The sequence below is a fragment of the Diabrotica undecimpunctata genome, chromosome 5, assembly GCF_040954645.1.
Source record: "Diabrotica undecimpunctata isolate CICGRU chromosome 5, icDiaUnde3, whole genome shotgun sequence".
NCBI lineage: Eukaryota > Metazoa > Arthropoda > Insecta > Coleoptera > Chrysomelidae > Diabrotica > Diabrotica undecimpunctata.
In genome coordinates, this window is record NC_092807.1 from 73,348,184 (window position 1) to 73,367,526 (window position 19,343).

The following is a 19,343-nucleotide window of genomic DNA, read 5'->3' on the forward strand; positions in this document are numbered from 1 at the left end:
AACTCGTCAACACGCAAAGCAAGCGTGACGTTTTAATTGCTATTACCCTTTTATTATGTCAGATACAAATACAAAAACGGATTTACCCCAGGTGAGTAGAAAGAAAAATTCAGAATCTCACACTGATAGACTATCAGTCAGTCCCACGGATTCTGGGGGGGGGGGGACAAAATTCTGACATATTTTAGAAAACCATCTAACAGATTGCAACTTTCAATGCAAGAACCCTGCTATCAGAAGAAAAATTCATAGAAATAGAATCTGAACTTAATAAAATCAATTGGGACATTGTTGGAGTCGCTGAGGTCAGAAGGAAAGGAGAAAGCCTACCCCCTTTAAAATCCGGTCACATTTTCTATCATGTCGGAGAAAACGATGGGAATTGAGGTATTGGGCTCTTTATTAATAAAAAACTAGCTGAGAATATATCAGTAAAAGCAGTTTCCACAAGAGTTATACTTGCAAAATTACAACTAAACACCCGTTACTCCATAAAGATCATTCAAGTCTATGCACCAACATCGAGTCACGCTGACGAAGAAATAGAACAGTTCTATGATGACTTGTACACAGCTGTTTCAGAAGACCAAGAACATTTTACGGTAATATGTGGCGACTTTAATGCCAAAATAGGAATAAGCACTGATCCAGCTGAAAATGCCCTCGGAAATTTTGGCACACCAGATAGAAACGAAAGGGGCAAAATACTCTTAAATTTCCTATTAGAAAACAATCTATATTTAATGAATAGCTTCTTCTATAAGGAAATCCATAGAAGATGGACTTGGAAGAGCCCCGATGGTAAGACAAAAAATGAGATCGACTTCATCATCACTAACAAAAAACATATTGTCAAAGATGTTACAGTCTTAAATCAATTTAGAGATTTCTCAATACAACAAGAGAAGACGTAAATAACCTAAACGAAGAAATAGTAGATACATTAACACAAGCTCAGGAAAAATCTGGCCCTAAACATGGAAAAGAACAAAAAATTAGTAAAGAAACGAAACAAAAAATGGAAGACTGTAAAATGCCCAGAAGTCAAGGAAATGTTGACTCACAAGATATAAACAGCATCATTAAAAAAAATCTCTAAAGCTATCAGACGGAATATTAGAAAATACAACAAGAAAATTATAAAAATTATAGAAGACAACAAAAGCATGAAAGCATTGAGGAGAAAAATGGAAAATGGCAAAAAAGAAATCTTCCAACTTAAAGACAAAAATTGAAATATTATCTCAGATAGACCAAGCATATTACATATAGTAGAAAGTTTCTATGAAACATTATATAAAAGTCAAGTTATTTCAGAGCTCATCGAACAACCAATACAAAATGTACATAATGTAGGATCGGAGGATATACCAGATATATCACGAGAGGAAATTCAACATGCCCTCAAAAATATGAAAAATAATAGAGCTCCGGGGGAAGATGGTGTAGTCATTGAGACAATTAAACTAGGAGGTCCACTTTTGATCGAATCCAAACACTTTTTAATCTATGTCTGCATAGTGAAAACATTCCAAGTACATGGAAGAATTTGGTTACAATCCTCCTCCACAAAAAAGGGGATAAATCAGATCTCAAAAACTATAGGCCAATTAGTTTGCTTAACCAACTATACAAGCTCTTTACTCGAACACTGACAAACAGATTAGAAGCAAAACTCGATTTCTATTAATCAGAAGAACAGGCAGGATTTCGAGCGGGACACGGAACAAACGACCATTTGAAATGCCTTAAAACTCTAGTTGAAAAGTCTATCGAATATAACAGACCCCTTGCTCTTATCTTTGTTGACTTCCACAAAGGATTTGACACACTCGAAACAGTTGCTATCTTAAAAGCACTATCAGAATGCAGAATAGATCACAGGTATGCAAATATTATTCGAAATATATACGAAAATGCGACAACAACCGTTAACCTCCACTGCATAACTGAGAAGATAAAAATTGGCAGAGGTGTACGGCAGGGAGATACCTTGTCGCCAAAACTATTTATAGCAGTTGTATAGTACGCATTTAAACGGCTAGAGTGGGAATCAAAGGGTATTAGCATCGATGGAAAGATATTCAATCATCTCAAATATGCCGATGATATTGTTCTCATAACAGACAACTTAGGAGAAGCCAAAGTTACGCTACAATAACTACAGCAAGTAACCCAGAAAGTCGATTTTAAAATAAACTATGGAAAAACAAAAATGATGACCAATCTCGTCCCCAATGAGCTAATAGAAATCGAAAAGTCGCCCATAGAACTTGTGGAAAAATATGTGTATTTGGGTCACGAAATAAGGTTAACGCGAGATAACCAAACATGTGAGCTACTTAGAAGAATAATTTTGGGTTGGGCTGCATTCGGAAAAATGAGAGATGTATTTAAAACAAATATACCGATCCATTTAAAAAAAAAAGCTTTTAAAAAGTGTGTTCTACCAGTCCTCACATACGGAGCAGAAACCTTAACTCTCACAAAAACATCAGCCGAAAAATTGAGAAGGACACAATGAAAGATGGAGAGACCAATGCTTGGAATAAGCTTAAGAAATAGAATAAGAAACGAGGAAGTTCGTAGACGAACCGGAGTGGAAGACATTATCGAACATATTACAAAAAAAAAATGGAGATGGGCAGGACATGTTGCAAGAATGAAAGACGACAGTTGGACAAAAAAATTGCTTGAGTGAAGACCACGGACTGACAAGCGAAGCCGAGGACGACCCCCAACGCGATGGACCGACGACCTCAAAAGAATCGTGACTAATTGGATAGCAGAGGTGCAGAACAGAAGCAGATGGAAAAGTCTAGAGGAGGCCTATGTTCAACAATGGACAACTCAGGGCTGATTGATGAGGATGATGATGTTCTTTGCAAAATCTGAGAAATAATCTCCTCTTTCATTTCTATCGCCCAGTCCATAATATCCAATAATGTTACTTTGTCTGCCTTTTCCTATCTTAGTATTAAGGTCACCCATCAGGATAGTAAGATCTCTAGTCTTGAGTTGGTCAGTGACGGTCTTTACATCCGCGTAGAACTTTTCAAGTTCTTCCAGTTCACTTTCCGCTGTCGTTGCATACACTTGTATTAAATTTATATTTCTGGGGTTCGCGTTCAACTGAATCATTATGACCCGTTCAGATACCTGGCATACCGCCCTGTCACATTTGCTAACATCCTTTGTGACTATGAATCCTACACCATTACGATGATAATTACTGTCTTCTCCTGCATAATACACTTCATGATCATCCACATGGCATTGGCCAGATCGGGGCCATCGCATTTCACTAATACCCAGAATTGATATTTGCAGTCTTCTCATCTCATTTATGGCATTCTGTGTTTTTCCGGGTTCATATAAACTCCGCACATTCCATGTGCCTATTCTACAGCCTTTTTCGACATCAAATTTGGCCAAGCCAGACCCATTCTTCGCACCCCTACCTTATTTAAGAGGCGCCCGTCCATAACCCTGGAGAAGGGACCCTTAACAGGTACTAGTTTCCCGGGCCAGGAAACACCTGGAATCTGCGGAAGGCAGGGATTGATTCACTTTCCCTGATAGGACTGTCCAAAAAGGAGTTCCTACCCGCTATCCGTGAATCTCTATATACAGCAGTTTTAATATATTAAAATGAGTGAGTTTATTATCTAAAGTCATATAGTTTTTAGAGAAATTTCCTTTAATTTAAGGTGTCGTAAGCGGTATTTAGATTTACAAATACCACCCCTGATGCCTGATATGAGTTTTCTATAATTTTATGTGGTAACAAATATTAGAGTACTACTACTTTCTTAAACTGTTACACGAAAACTCCACTCGATATACGTACATTTATATGATAAATGTTTCATTCCGATGCATTAAAAGAAAATACTAATGCATAAAAATGGAAACTTTCCAAGTTTATAATAGACGCTTACTTAAGTTTAAAAATAATTAAAGCAAGTAATATAATTTACTACCTTGCCCATTAAACATAAAAGTAATATAAATTTATATGTCGGTTAACAATTTATATTATAAAAATTTTAACTACGTTAGCCAAGTATCTATGAAATTCCTCGATGCCTAAATTGATGAATATTAATATAAATTTCAAGTCCCACAATATACCTGCTGTAAAATTTCAAAATCTACGACTAATAAAATTATTGGCAACATTGCAGGAGCTTAGTTTTGTACCAGACAAGGTGTATACGGATCCCAAAAATGTTTTAACGTATTACGGAGCCTACTTGATCCTATGCGTTGGTCGGAGTCTACATAAAGCGCTACTTAGATAATAATATACTCGGTGTATATTCTCCTAGAGTTCGTATAACACCGTTTTAGTACGGAGCCCACATTAACCGCTAGATCTATATATATATATATATATATATATATATATATATATATATATATATATATATATATATATATATATGTATATATATATATATATATATATATATATATATATATATATATATATATATATATACATCTAGCGGTTAATGTAAGCTCCGTTCTAAAACGGTATTATACTAACTCCAGTAGAATATACACGGTGTATATTATTATCTGCGTAGCGCTTTATGTAGACTCCGAGCAACACGTAGGATTAAGTGAACTCTGTAATAGGTTAAAACACTTTTGGGATCCGTATGTATACCTTCGCGTACACAACTAAACTCTTGCGATGTTGCCAATAATTTGATTAGTCGTAGACTTTCAAATTTTACAGCAGGTACATTTTGGAACTTCAAATTTATTTAAATATCAATCAATTTAGTCATCGAGAAATTTCACAAATACTTGGTTAATGCAGTTAAATATTTTAGAGTGGTAATTTATATTACTTGCTTTAATTATTTTTAAACTTAAGTAGTGCCTATTATAAACTTGGAAAAGGCAAGAGTTCATTTTTATTTATTAGTTTTTTTTTTTTTTAAAATGCGTTGGCACTCAAATATTTATTATATAAATGAACGTTCCGGTGTTTCGATTGCTAAAGTTTATGACGTATAAAATATTTGTTTCATGGAGTAGTAAAATTTAAATTATAACAATTTATAAATCATTCTTAAAATTCCAATTTTTTACCGTCTAATTTCAATATTTCGATTTTTAAATGTAGGGAATTCAATATCCTATATACTATATTTTAGATACACATACACACATGGAGACACTTATGGCAGATACTAAAAGAAGAAATATTTGGGTTCCTTAGGGTATCTTGATTCTCGGCAACATATCTATTACAATTACATATAATATGTTCGGTCTTATTGTTTTAAATGCTTTGTCGCTTGTACAAACTATTATTATTTTCAACTTTATATAATTGTGTTTTTGTATCTTTCGTTGTCAGGCATATCAAAATTTAATTTTTAATTTAGAAGTAAATGTATATATAATATTCTTTTTTCTGTCACTTAGTTTAAATATAGATCACTTATATTCTTCTTGCTTATTTATTTTTATTCGTAATACTTATTAACGTACGTAATAACGTACCCGTTTTTGCAAAAAGCAACAACGAGTACGAAAGATATCGGGTATCAGGGGTGGTATTTGTCAATCTAAATGCCACTTACGACCTATTAAATAAGCGAACATTTCTCCAAAGCTGCATGACATCGCCTTGGATAAAAACATTACTTGTTTTATCCGCGTATATCTACAGAATAGAAGATTTTTCGTATCATTAAATGGTAAGATGAAGAACGCAGATGAATGGTCTCGCTTGGGGTAGCGTAATGGCACCTACACTGAATTACATTTACACAAATGATTAACCGATAACAGTAGATACTAGGACTTTCATGTAGACGATACATTGCACAACCAAAACTTTTGTTGCTGAAGTGAAAAAAAATCTAAATGATTGCCTTAAATATAATAAAATGAACTACGAATTAATTTTAAGCCAAACCCCGAAAAAAAAAAGCGCAATGGAGGTACTATTACAAAAATGCAGAGATTATAATGAAAACATATTCATATCTAATATAGATTTTCAAAAGTATTTGACATAGTTCAACCTGGTAAGCCCATACATGCATTAAAATACGTACACCTAGATACCAAGATATTAATTTACTAAAAAATCTACTAAACTCAAACAGCGGTCATGCGGGTGAAAGATAGAGAAACAAATCAAGCAGAAATTCAAAAAGGAGTCAGCCAGAGATGTGTGTTGTCAACTAATAGGTATTTTAGGAGACACTATGGGAAAGAAGTAAGGAATGGAGTGAGCATCATTAATAACATAAAATTTGCAGACTAAACCCCAATTATGACAGAAAATATAGAGGATTTACAAATTCTTATAGAAATCATTAACAGCCAAAGCAAAAAGATAGGACTAAACTAAACAGATAAAAGTCAATGTTTACAAATAAGAAATTGAGTGTGGTTATTAGATTGAGATCGTCGAATGTTATGTATGGTCGCAACTGCTATATGGGGTAGAAGCTTGGACCCTGACAGCCAAATCTGTAAAAAAATTAAAGGCATTCGAAATGTGGCTATATAGGTGTATTCTTAAAATTCCTTGGACTGTAAAAGTCTCAAACGAAGAAGCGTTAAGACGAATTGTCTATCTGGACATTGTATCTGGGCTACAGTTCGAAACGATAAATATTCTCTTCTACGCGTCATCATGCAAGGAAGAGTAGAGGGAAGAAAAGTCTTGGGAAGAAAGACAAAATCTGGCAGAGAAATATCAGAGATTGGACTAACTTCAGTGTTGAAGAAATAATATATCTAAAAAATCTAAAAGAATATCTAATATATCTATACCGGATCCTGTAAAATTTTAAATACATTAAATTAAATCTCTCGTAAATTATAAAGCCTATTCTTAGATTAAAATAACAAATTTCTTAGTATTATGATATGTAGTATTGTGATAATGTGTAGGTGTCAGTATTCTTTTAAAAGAGATTTATAGGTTGGTATATAAATTTCACGGTTATGTGTCATACGGTTTCATCTTTCATACAAACATTAAAAACCTTAAAAAGTTTCATTTTACATACAATTAGCACGTTGGCTCTGGAAATGAGCTATAAATATGCATTGTTAAAAATGGTATACATTTATATAGATTATTATATCGTCGGTATACTGCGAAAACCAGGTAAATGTCGGAATACCGAAATCGAGAAAAAACGTTTTTAAAGTTTAGTTTTTTATTGTGAATTAAGCAGTCAGCTTGTTTTTGATATTAGGTATTCTAGTGAAAGATGCATATATCTGAAATGATATTCTATCATTAGTTTGAAAAAGTTGAGACACCTGTTGAGTTACCTGTAAATCTAAATAAATCAATTACTCTTCAAATAACATATTTAACACAAATATAATAAACCAAGTATAATATTTTTCAGTTTTGTGATCGATATATGAGGCTTTTACTAGGTAATAGCAATGTTTTAAGGTATTAGTCGATATTCATGACATTTAACTGGTTTTCCTTGAAAATTTTATTAACAGCTGTGTGTAGTTATAGTTATTATTTAAGGTAATGGCACCAGTAGTGGACAGGGCACCTATAGGTGACACTTATGAAATAAATTCAATCAAATAAGGGTTAAAATTACAGAAATCTTCTCTGGCATAAATTTAATTGTTTGCTGTTAGTGCCATCTATCAGTGAGCATTAAAAGTAGTTTGCTATTTCTGAATCCAAGATGGCTATTAATTGTTTTCACAAGTAGATGCATGGTCCTATCGTCTTAAAGTTTTTTTGTTAGTAGAGTGACTAAAAGGTAAGAAAACATTATTAATATTTTTTGGTACTTTTTATTTAAGTTTAGACATATTAAGAACTAATGCTAGTGGGGGTTGGAAGTTATTTTCTTATTTATTAATAAATTTTAGTAAATAACCTTGAAATAAACCAGATACAAGGGGTGTCATCTTTAGGTAACTAGAATTCATGTAAAAATTTTTTGACACCAGTACATGACACCCAGTGTCAGGTATTGGTTACAATCAGAAAATGTGGGTTCCAATACGTGACAGCTTTTTTTTGTTATAGATTTAAAAGGATGCCAAAAAAAATATTACAATACAGTCATGAAGATATGGAAGCAGCTTTGGTAGATTGCCGAAATGGAATGCCTACGGCAACCTCTGCCAGACTCCATAAAGTTCCACGAGTTACCTTACTCTACAAATTGAAAGGCAAAAATCCAGTAGAAAGAAGAATGGGTCCAAATCCAATATTTACTGCAGAGGAAGAAAATAGGCTAGTGCAGTGGATAATATCAATGGCAAGTCGAAAATTCCCAATTACAAGAAGCATTTTAATCGTAAGTGCTAGAAAATTGGCGATAGAATTAAGTAAACCTCTGAACTTAAAAAACTACAAAATTGGAAAGAAATGGTATTACGGATTTTTAAAAAGGCATCCAGAAATTTCTCAAAGAGTTTGCCAAAATCTTACCAGCAGCAGAAAAAATGTAACTGAACAACAAATTAAAAACTGGTTCACTGAAGTTTACGATTATCTCTCAGAATCAAATTATTGTGATATCCTCAAAGACCCTACCAGGGTCTTTAATGCTGACGAATCAGCCTTTTTTTTAAATCCAAAAGGACAAAAAATTCTAGCAAAAAGAGGTGACCGATCTGTCTACCAAGCTGTTGGAAATGATGAGAAAGAGTGTCTTACTGTTTTGGTAGCATGTAATGCTGCAGGTAGTGTTGGTCCACCAATGGTCATATTCCGATATGTAAGAATTCCAGCAGTTCTGGCGGAGAGGGTACCAAAACAGTGGGGAATAGGTCGCTCAGAGAGCGGATGGATGACTGCTGAAGGATTTTTTGAATATATCACCAATGTGTTTTTTCCTTGGCTGACAGAAGTTGCCAAAATACCTTTGCCCATTATTTTATTTGTGGATGGACACTCATCCCACCTGACTTTGCCTCTAAGTAATTTTTGTATTGATAAGGGTATAATATTAATCGCATTATTTCCAAATTCAACCCACTTGTTACAGCCACTGGATGTAGCTATATTTAAATCTCTAAAGGGTACCTGGAAAGAAAATGTTTTGGAATGGAGATTAGAAAACAATATGTCTGAATTAAAAAAACATAATTTTGCACCACTGCTAGAAAAAATTATAAATTCAAAGATTACACCAGACATTGCAAAAAATGGTTTTCGTAAATGCGGTTTGGTGCCATGGAACCCAAATGCAGTGGATTATACTAAAATTACACCACCTACTGAAGAGAATAATCTGCTTCAAGAACCAATTCAAAATTTAGCTCTGGAAGAAAACTTAGGCAACGTAGATTGGATATCCTTTAAGTTAACATTAAGCAAACTTATTGGCGAACAAAAAGTTTCAGATTTTGTGAGAGGTATTCAGAACAATGAAGACAAATCACTATTTAAAATTTGGGAGAAAGTTTGCGATTATGTGACATCATCTCAAAAATATCAAGAACGGACATTTGTTGATGATCAGACAGTACAAAACGTGACAATTATGGAAAGACTGGAAAACGTAGAAGAAAAAGAAAATATACCTGATAAATTAGAAAATATAATAGATGTATCAGTTATTCACTCGACACCTGTAAAAGATTCTACTCCTGAAAAAATTCCAATAGTAACATCAACACCAGTTAACATAAACATTAACATAGAAGCAGGTCAGTATGTTCCATCACCTTTTAAAAGGGCCTTATTCTGGCCGGAAACGAGCAAGGAATCTTTAAATAAAAGGAAAAGAAAAGAAAAGATACCATCTGTTGTGACCTCTGATTCATGGCAAGAATACAATAAAAAGAAACAACAAGTAAAAGAAGAACAGGAAAAAATTAAAATTGAGAGAAAAAAAAAGAGAGAAGAAGCTAAGGCTGAAAAAATAAGATTAAGATTACGTACTTCTTTTCTTTTCTGATCTTCTCTATAACTGTCTTCTAAATCCGATTTGTCAGTTGGATTACCCCTATTATATTTATTACAAACTAAACATTGATCCTTTCTAGCAACAAAAAAGCTTAAATTATAGTCGTTAGAAAATATTCAGTCATTTATAAAAAGTACATTTTTCTTATACTTAAATTTTTGTCCAAATATCTATGCTTTGAACTTTGGCGAATATAATGTGGGCCCATGGTTGGAAAAGACTCAATATGAGCCTTCATGATTTTTCGGGTTTTACTGCTTGTTTTATTTGGCGGTGTATGCTTGTCTCTTTTATTCGTATCTGCATAACAGTCTAGAATATCAGTTTTTCTTACATCTTGTATTAACGACGCTGATATACAAAGTGTCTTACAAAAAAATTTCTCACATACCTGTATGTCTTGATCATTCAAAGAAAAGTAACAATTTTTGGAAAATGCACGTGGTTTTTTAAACTTCAACGAACTGCAAAGTCTCTCTTTGGTGGCTCCGTTTTAATACGTGCAATAAGAAAATGTTTCTGGCCAATATGTTCTAACTTTCAATAATCACGACATAGTCTTTGTCTTTAATCTTCGCTGAAATAACTGGCATATATGTAAAAGCACTCTAAACATTTAACTGGTTTTGTCAATTTTGCTGGTCGATGTTCTCTTTTTTATCTTATAAGGCAAACCCTCAGCACGTCTCCTTTTTGCGACATTTATTACCCAATCTTTGGGGTTAGCTTTTCTCCAACGTTTTAGTGGACGTAGGTCTTTTCATACTTTGTCAAGAAGTAGATTTAATATCCAACTAGCTATTTCAGTTGACACTAAATTGTTCGTGGGTGCACCTATTTTAGTGTTTTTTTTCTCATCATTTAGGCTATCAAAGACAGCTGTGTGTAAATCATATAGACTTCCTAGAAAGAGCGATCCCTCTTCACTTGGCTGATATGTGGGGTCTACATCTGAAAAGTCACTATCAAAAATGGATTCCATTATTGAGACTATATTGTTATCAGAATCATCAAGAATTGAATTGCTGTCTTCAGTTATTCTATCTGTGTTTGTGTTATAAGGTCATTTATGGGTTTAGCTTAATAACCATTTCTAAATTTTAACTCAACCCGTTTTCAGGTAAAATGAAGTAAGTGTACTTAAAGGTTTTTACTAGTCGATATGAAAGAGAAATTTTAATAAATCATACACGTAAAATGTATTAAAGACACTTATCACCTTTTTACTGAATATGGTATGCAGTAGTAGAAATATTATTGTTGTCCGGCATAATAATATAATGTGGGCTTACTTTGTTTTACATGCAACAAAACTTTAATTTTATGGAAGTAAGTAGCGATATATTGTTTTATTTGAAAATGAAAAGTTGATTAGGTGTAACTTATTTGTTTATTACACAAATTATCTGCTGAATGGTAAGTCGTATCATTTATTGGGTTTTACCTGTATGTAGAGCGGAAAAAGCTGAGAATTTTGGTATACTTAACTCAATATTTTAAAATTTGTCATTTACCTGGTGTTCGCAGTATACCGACGATATATTATATAGATTTTCCTTTGTCGTCTTCTGATTATGTAGCTCAATTCGTTCCTAATTAAGCACATGTTGTCCACAAGGGACCTCTCTCATATTTTAATCACTACTTTTTTTTACCTTTTGCCATAGTTTTCCTCATTTTCTTTATTCATATCGATTTCACTCATAAAGAATATTGGGTAGTTTATTGTTTCATGAAACTTTCTCCTTATATGTTCGTATCATACAAGTTGTCTAGTTATTATAGCGTATATAATGTCGTATGTTAATTCCATTTTATTTAACAACAAAATACTAAAAACTTTGTTTTCAAAACTTACACCAAATTAATTGTATCTTATCACTACAGCTGTCGCACGCAGAGTGCCTTTCTCAAGTCTCAAGTTTCTCGAATCCGTCAATCATCTATTGTATTTCTTATCATGATTTTGAAGCAGCTGTGCTCCATTAGTCCATTTTTGTTGCTATTTACCACTGTTTCCCTTTTTTCTTTATTGTCATTATTACGTAGCGCTACAACACTGGGTGAGTCTTCGCTAACTACAACTTTCTTCCAAGTTGATAGATTTTCCACGAATCTTCAATGAAATGTTAATTTTCTAAGATATGATTGGATGTTTTCTCTCTATTGTATACTGAGACACCCAAGTGGCATTCTTCTGTGCTAAGTTTCTTCCATACCAGTTTTACAAGTTTGACATCTTGGCGGCTATGCATGTGTCCGATCTACCTTAAGCGATTTATTTTCCTGAATAATATCGTTATAAGAGCTTTCTTTATTCAGTATATGTTCTTATTCTATACGGATTTGTAGTGATATAATAATGAGGTTAAAAAATTTTAGAAGAATTATGCTCTGTATTTCTTTAGTGACATTATTATTAACCGTGATTATTGATCTAAGATATTTAAAGTATTCCATACTTTCAAAATTGTAGTTGTTGACTTTATTATTTTATCTAGATGTATTGAATTGCTCTCTTCTCTTGATTCGCTTGTATTTGGTTTTCATTTTGTTGATTTTAAGTGAAACAGTTTTGGTACTCTCCTCACTTTGTTAAATATGTCGTTTGCGGATGGGAGAGAGTTTCTTATGAGATCAATGTCATTAGCATATGCTAGGAGTGCTTTGTACCTTGGTCCATTAATGGATTGCATCTTAAATATGCGTTATTTCTATTTTAGTAAGCTGTTCATTAATTTTTTTGAATATTTAAATCGAGAATCTGTATTTATTCGACTGTTTTATAATACAGTTTCTTGGCGCCTATTTTAATCTCTGTTTTTTTGACATAGGGAGTTCGGTGGTATGTCCTTAACGTTTTCATAACCAACGTTCGAAAATTTGTCTTACTGTAAAGTGATGACGATTTTACTAGAAAATATAGTGCTATTTAATAATAATAAAGTTCAAGCTACAATTCCTATATGCATTAACTTGGTACTGATATCTCTGCTCCCCGATCCCAGGTAGCAGTCAGGAAAACATTAAAACTGCTACACTCATGCTTCCTATTATCCAACTATTAGCCGGTCCAGGACTATACGCCTTATTATAGTACTGATATTGCTTCGGCCCCTCATAAGTGAATTTAATATTCAAGGAAGGTTTTGGAAATTTAATAGGATTTTGTATGTTAGAATATTATTTCTCTGAGAAAGTGAAGAAAATCTATTTTCTACCCGATTTAATCCATAAATTAAATATTAGAATGCTATAGAATAATGCTACAAGCAGCAAAAAAACAGTCTAATAGTCAGTAATCAGAAAACCAAATAAATGTTCTTTAACATACAAAAGAAAGGATGTAGAGTAGGGCATAACGTAACACTAAACCCATATAATTTTAAAAGATTGCAGCATTTTGGGTATCGTAGATAACGTTGTCACATAAGAAATAAAATGGAATATTCAGGTAACTAACTGATGTATATATAACCCTCATAACACTTTTAAATCCAGAAGTCTAATACGAATCCCTAAAATAAGGATATATAAAATAGTGATTAAACCAATGCTATTGACTGGATACATGACGAGAACGCTGACAAAACAATGTAAGTAAAACTCAGGTATTAATTAGATCAGTATTACCAGAAAACCCATTAGAAGTATTGCCAAGAAATGTAGAACATATAGTGAAATCTAAATATCGTAGAATAAGATATTCAGACAGTATCGAGCGAAAACATTATTGATGAGGAAAGAGAGATCCATCGCTGAGAAAGTGAGAAACTAATTGCCAAAAGCAAAGGGTACTTTGTAATAAAGTACCCGTACTCTAAAGCATAAGCATGTCTTTTCCTACTCTTTAAGTAAGTGATGGATTCGACTGTCACTTGATGGAAATTTATTTTATCTGACAATAAAACAGGTATGGGTTTACATGTTATAGCCTGTAACTGAATAAGTTGAAGAGGGGACAACTGTTTGTCTCAAGTTGGTGATTTAGAATTATGGCTTTATTTTTTAATTTGCTGATTTCCCTAAATTCTAATTTCCATATAATCTAAAAATACCTTAAGGCTTTTATTTTAAATATACTTTTTTAGTAATAAAAATACGTAAACAGAACCTTTAATATACCTGTAACCTTTGATTTCTGGGATAAACCCATCTTCTGAGCAATACCGTCGATATATTTATTTGAAATTTTGTACACTTATTTTACCCGTTTATGTCCTTATTATCCATATATGAGTTGTCACCGATATGATAAACTCACTTACTTTTCACAAAGAGACTCTATATTAAGTACGGTGATTACTATACATATCTGATTCGAAATATCGTCGAAAAGTAACAGTATGTAAAATTTAAATTTTTAATGAAAAGTTAAAGATTAGCCATTTATTATGGAGTTCAAAAGAGAAGCCTTTACGAAAATTTAAGTACTAATAAGACCACCGCAATCTGACGTACCCTGGGTAATGAACAAAAAATTAATCGGCTAATCACCCGTTCAATATGATTTTTGTCAAATCGGCCCTTTTTAGGACCAACTATTCTAATTATGTTTATAAATATTAAGGGTGCTTAGCACAAATGTGACGTATTTCTAGTGCAGGAAACATACAGAGGGCCAAACCTAGGGTATTTGGTATTAATATGATTCCTGAAAAACACATAATAAATGTAAAAGTGCTATCTCTGCTGGCAAATAAGTAAAGAAAAACTTAAATGAGAGAGGACAAAACCAGTCAGCTGAGGGAACCTTTCAACTATGTTGAGCTTGGATCCACTATCTACCTATATAATGAACAATATTACGGTTACTGACTGAAGATCTGAGCACAAAGCTTATAAAATTTGTACCAAAAACACAACAATTACTGATATCCAAAGTCTGCAGACAAGCAAAGCAAAGACAAAGTTGTTACCTTGCTTAAACTTGCAAAAACTCCAACGACCACAAAAGCTATCGGTCAATATATTTATTTTGTCAGCTATATAAAATACTTCTGCACATAATCCTTAATATAATTTTACCGATAAGTTTTTTGTAATTAACGTTTTAGACTTACTTCGTCAATTTTGGGCTATCCAACAATAATTGCAGAATGTCATAAGTGAAGAATATCAATTTGCTATCCGGATTTGATCCATAAATTAAATAATGGGATGCTATAAAATAATGATATTAGCGAAAAAAAAAACGGTCTAATAGTCAGTAATAAAGCATATAAATGTTCTTTAACATACAAAAGAGATGACGTAGAGAAGAGCATAACGTAACAATAAACCCATATAATTTTAAAGGATTAAAACGTTTTAGATATCGTAGATAACTTTGTAACATAAGAAATAAAAGGGACTATTCAGGTAGCTAACTGATGTATACATAACTCTTATAATACTTTTAAATTCAGAAGTCTAATACGACTCTCTTAAATCAGGATATATAAAACAGTGATTAAACCAGTGCTAATGTGTGGATATGTGACGAGAACGCTGACAAAACAATGTACGTGAAACTCAGGTATTAATTAGATCAGGATTGCTAGAAAAGCCATCAGAAGTATTTTCCGACTTACAAAGGTCCGCGTACTAACCATTAACGAACGGAAATAATGCCAAGGTCAAACACGTATATAAAGACAGCAACGTCGTACAAGAAGCTAAATCTCAATGCTAAAGTTGCGCTGGCTATATCCAAAGGCTTTATAATAACTGCATTGCCAAGTTAAATTGGGAGGATGCTCCAAGAGAAAAAATGTCCTTAGGACTTCCACAAATGAAGGGGGAAGGTAACATGAGGTCAGATTTAGGAATCATGAGACTATCTACCGACCCATCATATTTATCAACACATGCCTGTTCAACTACCTGCTATCCTACCTATAGTCAATACTCATCTGTTGGGGACTATCAAATCAATTACATGTAATCAAACAAACCAGAATAAAAAAAGTTATCCCAGGAAAGGCACTTCAGAAATATTGACATACATTTTTAAAACGTTATTTACGTGGCTTATTAAAATTTAAATTTTTAATGAAAAGTAAAAGATTAGCCATTTGTTATGGGGTTCAAAGAAGAACCTTCACGATGTTAATTTTTTGAGATATAATTGGATGTTTTCTCTTCATTGCATACTGAGACGCCCAAGTGGCATTCTTCTGTGCTAACTTCCTTCCATACCAGTTTTACAAGTTTGACATCTTGGCGTCTATGCATGTGTCAGATCTACCTTAAGCAATTTATTTTCCTAAACAATATCGTTATAAGAGCTTTCTTTATTCAGTATGTGTTCTTCTTCTATACGGATTTGTGGCAATATGATAATGAGGTTAAAACAATTTTCCTATTATTTTCCTTTCAAATATTCGTAGTTCTTCTTTATCTGTTTTAGTCATTGTCCATGATTCGCATCTATGTATTAAAATAGGTAAAAAGTTTAAATTATGATCTGTATTTCTTTAGTGGCATTATTATTAACCGTGATTATTTATCTAAAATATTTAAAGTGTTCCATATTAATGAAATTGTAGTTGTTAACTTTAATATTTTATCAAGATTTATTAAATTGGTCTCTTCTGTTGATTCGCTTGTATTTGGTTTTCATTTCGTTGATTTTAAGTAAAACATTTTTCGTGCTCTCTTCACTTTATTGAAGATTTTTGCGGACGGGAGAGTTTCTTATGAGATCTATATCATTAGCACATGCTAGGAGTGCTTTGTACGTTGGCCCGTTAATAGATTACATCTTAAATAGGCCTCATTTCTATTTTAGTAAGATGTTCATTAATTTTTTGACTATTTGAATCGAGAATTTATATTTTATTCGACTGTTTTATAACTCAGTGTTTCTTGGTGCATATTTTCATCTTTGGTTTTTTGTTTCCCGTATCATGAGTATAAGGATTTTGCTGGATATCCACATAGGGAACCCGGTGGTATGTACATGATATTTCCATAACCGACAATCGAAAATTTGTCTTATTGTAAAGTCATGATGATTTTACTAGGAAATATAGTGTTATTTAATAATGTGTTTAATTAAATACATATACCAAAACGCAATAGCCAGTGTTAGAGTGGGTGATCGTCAAACCCAGAAATTCCCGATACAACGTGGAGTACGCCAGAGGGACACCATATCACCGAAACTGTTCACTACGCTTTTGGAATATATATGTAAAAGGGCAAAACTGACCGACAAGGGCATAAATATAAACGGAGAAAAGCTTAGCCATCTAAGGTTTGCAGATGATATTGTACTAATAGCTGATAGGATAGATGAGGCCAAAGAGCTTTTAAATCAGCTCTACCTTTCCTCGCTAGAAGGGGGATTGAAAATAAATATATCTAAAACCCAGATGATGACAAATCTTGTAGTCAGCGAAGATATATGCGTAGGAACAAGATCCATAGACCAGGTAATGGCCTATAAATACCTAGGTCATGAGATTCGCATAGGAAAAGATAACCAAACCGTTGAGATTCTCCGTCATATAAGACTGACTTGGGCAGCCTTCGGCAAGCTGAACCATATTTTTAAATCGTCTGATATACCAATATGCCTTAAAAGAAAAACGTTTAATCAGTGTGTTTTGCCAGTGTTAACTTACGGTGCGGAAACGTTGACCATGACAAGGAGAACAGTTCAAAAGATCCGTGTGTGTCAAAGGGCGATGGAGCGTGCTATGTTGGGCATTTCACTACGAGACAAGATCCCAAATCGCCAGCTACGACAAAGAACCGGAGTGGCTGATGCAGTAGAGAAAGTAGCAACACTGAAATGGAACTGGGCAGGTCACGTGGCTCGAATGACAGATAATAGATGGACAAGCGGATACTGGAATGGAGACCAAGAGATGATGACTACCGAAGCAGAGGTCGTCCACCAACACGTTGGACTGACGATCTAAAACGTTGTCATAGGAATTGGATGCAAGAGGCACAAGATCGAAATAGATGGAAAATTATGAGGGAGATCTATGTCCAGCAGTGGATAAGCGAAGATTAAATGATGTTAATAATAATAAAGTTCAAGCAATAATTCCTATATGCATTAACTTGGTAATGATATTTCTGCTCCCCGATACCTGGTGCAGTCCCGAAAGCAATAAAATTGCTAGACTCATGCTTCCTATTATCCAACAACTAGCCAGTCCAGGACTATACGCCTTATTTTGGTACTGATATTGCTGCCCCTCATAAGTGAACAGAATATGCAAGGAAGGTTTTGGCAATTTATTAATTTTGTGTGTTAGAATAATATTTCTTCGAGAAAGTGAAGAATATCTATTTGCTATCTGGATTTAATCCATAAATTAAATATTAGAATGCTATAAAATAATGCTATTGGCAGCAAAAAACGGTCTAATAGTCACTAATAAAAAAATCAAATAAATGTTCTTTAACATACAAAAGAGAGGATGTAGAGTGGGGCATAACGTAACGCCATACGATAAAGCCATATCATTTTGAAAGATTGCAGCGTTTTAGATATCGTAGAATAAGAAATAAAAGGGAATATTCAGGTAGCTAATTGATGTATATATAACCCTTATAACACTTTTAAATCCAGAAGTCTAATACGAATCTCTAAAAGCAGGATATATAAAACAGTGATTAAACCAGTGCTAATGTGTGGATATGTGACAAGAATGTATTAATTAGATCAGGAATCAGGATTGCTAGAAAAGCCATCAGAGGTATTTTCCGACTTACAAAGGTCCGAGTACTAACCAATACGAACGGAACTAATGCCAATGTCAAACACATATATAAAGATAGCAATGTCATACAAGAAACTCAATCTCAACTCCAACGTTCAGCTAGCTATATCCAAAGGCTCTCTCAATAACTGCATTACCAAGTTAAATTGGGAGAATGCCACGAGACGATGTCTACAAATGAAGGGTGGAGGTAACATATGATCAGATTTAGGAATAATGAGACTACCTACCGACCCATCATATTTATCAACACTTGCTATTCTACCTACAATCAATACTTCTCTGTTGGAAGCTATCAAATCAATTACTTGTAATCAAACGAACTAGGCTTAAAAAAATTATCCCAGGAAAGGCACCTCAGAAATATTGACAAATTTTTAAAACGTCATTTACGTGGCTGAGTTTACAATAGAAATGAGGAGACAAAAAGAAGAAAAGGCAATAGAATCTTGCTGTGTTTTGACTATGCGATGACGATGATCTTTATATAACATAGAGGGAGATAGAGAGAAGAATGTCTATGTTTAATCTAGAAACCGCTGGTTTTCTCCCTTTCGAATTGGGTATGTATATGTATTACCATAGATAATAAAAGCAAGAGGACTATAATTATGAAACTTTATCTAAAAAGTAAAATCAATAAACAAATTATATATACAAAAGAATTATATAAGTA